Below are 5,170 nucleotides of genomic sequence, written 5' to 3' on the forward strand. Positions count from 1 at the left end.
AGATTTCATCTATATATTTCCATTCAATTCAGGCCAAGGATTTAATACAAATAAAAATACAGTGTATAATTCAAAGTTTACTGTGTTTTCACTTATTATTTTCCCGGCTAATCGAACAGATGGTAACCTGATAGCAATCAGGTGGTTGCATTTCGGAGTGCATTTCAAAAGGAAGGAAAAATTATGAGGGGTCTTTCCTGAAAAGAAAGGAAAGGCACTAAAGATACTGATCTTTTTATGGGATATACGACATTAGAACTATATACATCGACTATACACAAAGAAATTCGTTGATTTAATCTCTACTTATGTGTACTTCGTCTGTGATATTACTTCGTTAGTGGAGCATTGACGACTAGTCGATAACACGTGTGACACAGTAATGCAGTTTAGAACCGACATCAGTTTTGCTTTGTGTTTCTTATTTTTCGGCCCAGCTTATTCTAGAAGGCGTCAAAAATTGCAGATTGTTTTTCGGACCGCAGGGTCTCATAAGGTTGCCACTCTTTAGTACGCTCTCCTCAGTGGTTTATGGGGCCACATTTTTTGTCCTTATATGAAAATATCTTTTGGCCGTGAGGTACCTCTTCAGAAAGAGGAAAATCAAATTGATATTTAGTAATATGAGCGTTATAATATGAACGAAAACTCGTAGTTACAATGGCTGTGTTTATAAGCAATTTTTTATTCAAAATAGATTGTTTTGATTGAAATAATGATCAGGGCGTGGCAGATTTGACTTTTCTCTTTCTGAAGATGTATTTAACGACCGAAAAATATTCTCATATAAGGATGAAAAATGTGGCCCCGTAAACCCACATTTCGCATTATTTTTGCCTGGTTATCGTTAAACGGAGCAAAAAACTCAAAATTTTACCGACGCGTGTTAAAAAAATCACGTGACTACCCTAGCCGCTTAAGGAAATGTTCAGTTGTTTTTAAATACTTATGTGCTTATAAATAAACTTAAGAAGATTTGTATGAGGTAAGCAATACTAAATAATAATAAATAATACACTTGCTGGTATTGCTGTTTTTTTAATTGCATCATGCAAGTACCTGTTAAAGTTTATGAACTGTTTATATTTATATTATTTTCTTAAAATATCCTACATACCAGATAGGTATATGTATATGACGTTACAAATGTATAACGTACAATTAGCTTTCACTCAGTAAAATAACATACTAATTGATTACTTATTGACAAATACATATTTATTATAAATACATACATATGTATATACAGTAAATATAAAAAGTATGCATCATCTATTCTTGCTTATAAATTGCACATTTAATGCGAATATTGGTATAAGAGCAGTTAACTAAAAACTGCTGAAGATTAACGTGAATATACATATAATTTAAATAAATAAATAAAATTATAGACTAGAAGGCCTGGTACAAGATGCAATTGAAGTTTCTTTTATGGTATTGAAAAATTAATAATTGATACATTCATACTTTATTCTAGCTATAGAACAATGTGACAACTTGGAAACTCATTTTTACATTTACAGAACGTATCTATTAATTGAAATATAACATACATCATACTATTAAAAGTATTTAACAAGATAATAAATCAACTAGGCACTTTGTGAAACTTAGTCACATGAAGTGAAATATAGTATGTATTGCTGACAAGAAAAATTATCGCTTTAATTTGAGTCGAATCTTCTGTACACTTTGTTGATTAGTCTAGTTTACCAATTGAATTATAAATACTTGGAAATATTGTATCTCTCTTCACTTATCTTACATTTTGGACAATATACTTACGTATTTATAATCAACTAATTATATGAATTAAAGTAGATGGCTATTTTAGGTTTACTTGATACAGCGTTATTTTCAATTAATACAATCAACCATAAATAAATAATCTGTAATAGAAGATACCAATATTCGCGTCCAATTACGAAATAAGAAATAGATGCTGAAATACTTTTTATACGTATTGTGTATTGTATTATAATTCTCACAACGAAGTTCGTTTACAGTCTCTTTCGAAAGCATGTATACAGTTGTTGAACATACATAATTTAATATAACATATGATGTTGTAAAAAGAATATTTTCTCACGTTATGATAGACATGTATGATCACGGAAAAATGCTTGTAATTTAATTTTAATACTTTAATTATAAGATGTTAACAGTCATATTAACATTCACCAAAACAATCATAACTGAACATTGAACCTTCTCACTAATTGTTCTATGAATGAAAATTAATCTAATTTATTCATATGAAATTATAATCAATATTGTTATCGATATCACTTGTTTGTATAGTGCTATCTATGAGTTTACATATGCACGTTTATGAAAATTCTGAGAAATATATGAAGTTCTAAAGAGAGAATAATAAATAATCAGGTTATTACTAGAAAAACAGGTCCTTAAGACTTAATAATTTACAATTTAATAATTCAATCTTTTGTCGTTTTATAATATTTTCACTATGAACATTCTTCGCGCTTGTGTGCGTTTATTAATAATTATAATCTTCCACTAACTGGTTTATCGTTTTATTTTCAACTCCTGCGGGAAGTGGAAATGAGTTGCTTTCAATACATTTTCCACTTCATACGTACTCAGTTTTTGTAAAAGAAAAAAGTGTTCTTTTTCAAAAGTGAAAGATGAAAACCATCTTTATTTTTTACGGACAAGAGTGGAAAAAAAAGGACTCGCCTAAGCGTAAAAACATCTCATTTAAAAATTGTTTCTTGTTAAAATTTTTGTATGTTCTTCACATGATTGCAAGCTAATATAATTTTATAGATGAATTGCTAGTTACTTGCAAATAATGCACGAATTTTTGACATTGGAAGTAAAACTAAAAATAATTGAACCCATGAACAACAGCATATACATATACACACATACACTTAATGCTAATGATCAAAGAGCATACTGATCGGCCTGCGACCATTTGGTGTTTTAGCTTTAGCTATTTATACATATTTTTATGTTTATTATAAAGAAAACAAGGGAGTGTATAACTACATTTGTACGCGCATACATTGTAATCATTCATTCTAATTATCATTTTCACGTTCCTATTTGACAATCCGATCAATTTATAATGAGGAACTTCTATAGAAAATCTAAAAACTAGAAATACTTAAATATTAATTATAAATAATAAATCAGGATGTAACTTTTTTAAAGTTGTAGCTATCTACAACAAATTGTTTTGCAATTTGACATACAAATAATAATAACGTGTAATTAAAGGTAACTTAGGTATCATAAAGCACATCAGGAATAAAGGGTACAGTTGGATAAGAAACCATTGAGCCAAATTAAATGCTATTAAAACGAATATTTTGATACCAATTTTCAGTTTCTTATAGAAATTAGCAGAGTACTAGATTCATACATTTATGGTAAATCCATATGAACGTAAGTATAATTTATCAGTTTTTATCAGGTTATTAACTATTTATACACTTAACCGGCTATACCCTTTATACATAAGTTGGTATAAGACAAAAGATTCAACGAATTTTTCCTCAGTATAAAATGATTACATTTACTTACATATATATCAGCGTTATCAATAGACGTAAGAAATTCCTTCGATTAAGGCAATGATTTTGGTAAAGTTATGATTAAAAATTATTAGTTTATCTACTTCTTAATCAGCATTTGGCATTTTGCTAGTCCTTTCTACACTAGGATTTTCAGGAGTACATAAAACTGATATACGCATTCGTTTTATTCGATACAAAAATGATTTGTGCCCTATTTGATAAGGAGCTATACGTGCTCGAGGCAACGTCAAATGTTTCATTTCATCGGTATGGAGGAGCTTTCACGTTGTTGGCAAATACCAACAGGCAGTGTTTTGCTCGTATCATCTCTCAATATCAATTCAACGTTCAATACGTAAATGCATTGTTATATCACAGACTAGGTATACGAGTAGGCCCATCTTTTATCATTTAAAGGTTTTTGCTTTAAATGTTGGGTATGTGATCTGTTTTCCCATTTAAATTACACTTTAAAAGCAAGCGAGTTTTACTTTATTTCTCTCTCGAATCCATTTCAATCAATTTTGCTCGGGTTTAATAGTCGCGAATAGCAGTTACACGTCAAATTTTACTTAGGTAGCAGTAGAGGAAACTACAGTCCTGGTCAAGCAAGTGACCAGGGCTTGAGATCTGAATCCTGGGCGGCCTGTCTTTTGAAAGACATTGGGATCTTTCCTTTCCCATGCGCAGAGAAGCCAAAGCGTTGTGAGATGGGTTCGGGTTGTCAGTACGTCTCCACCCAAAGATATAGTTATTCTTGTTCAAACTCCTGCCCGGCTCAAACTCTGGCCACCCAAACGAAGTCTGACATTTTACACTTTGCTTTCTTTTCAATCCAATTTTTTAATATTTGGAATCCAAATCAAAATTAACCTTTTGCGTACTGAGCACTCGTGGCGTATGCAGGTCCGTACGGACGGTGCGCGGCTGACGCTGATGACCGCTGGGGCCTGAATACTTTTTCGCGCAGTATGCATCTCGTTGACGATGTATGACACATTATAATATAGTATACAATCCAATTATACAGGGTGTCCCAGAACTAGTGTTAGGCCTTGATATGGGGAGGAGCCATGGTGATTTTAAACAACTTTCTCCTTTGCAAAAAAGTCGTCCGAGGCGTGGTTATCGAGTTATTAACAAAAATTACCGACCAACCAGAGCGTTCGAATACAAGGCGGGTAGGAGCGCGATAACCGCCTCGTGCGTTGCCGCGGCCCGTATGCCACGTTCGTGACGAAAACATAGGATTCAAACAAAACTTACATGCAAGAGCAATTAAGAAATTGTTTAAATATTACAGAAAACAAAGCAATTAGTCGTTAGTTACGTTCACTGAATAAATGCAACATACTCAATGAAGTAACTAACAACTTTATAAATTACAGAGTAGCTAAAATTACAAAAAAATGGGAAGAGAATTAGAGTTGAACTTAATCGTTCCTCTTTAAGTTCACCTGCTCCTAGAAGAACATCACTGGGTCAATGTGCCGAAACCCGGTACTTGAAGATAAAACACATGGGCAGCAGTGATGTTTAGAGCAGATCACTGAGAGATATGGCCATGTGTTTTAGTTTCGAGTGTCAGGCTTCGGCACATTGACGTACTGAAATTCTTCTAGGAG

Source organism: Ceratina calcarata, unplaced genomic scaffold (genome assembly GCF_001652005.2).
Source record: "Ceratina calcarata isolate Rehan_Ccalc_2016 unplaced genomic scaffold, ASM165200v1 scaffold466, whole genome shotgun sequence".
NCBI lineage: Eukaryota > Metazoa > Arthropoda > Insecta > Hymenoptera > Apidae > Ceratina > Ceratina calcarata.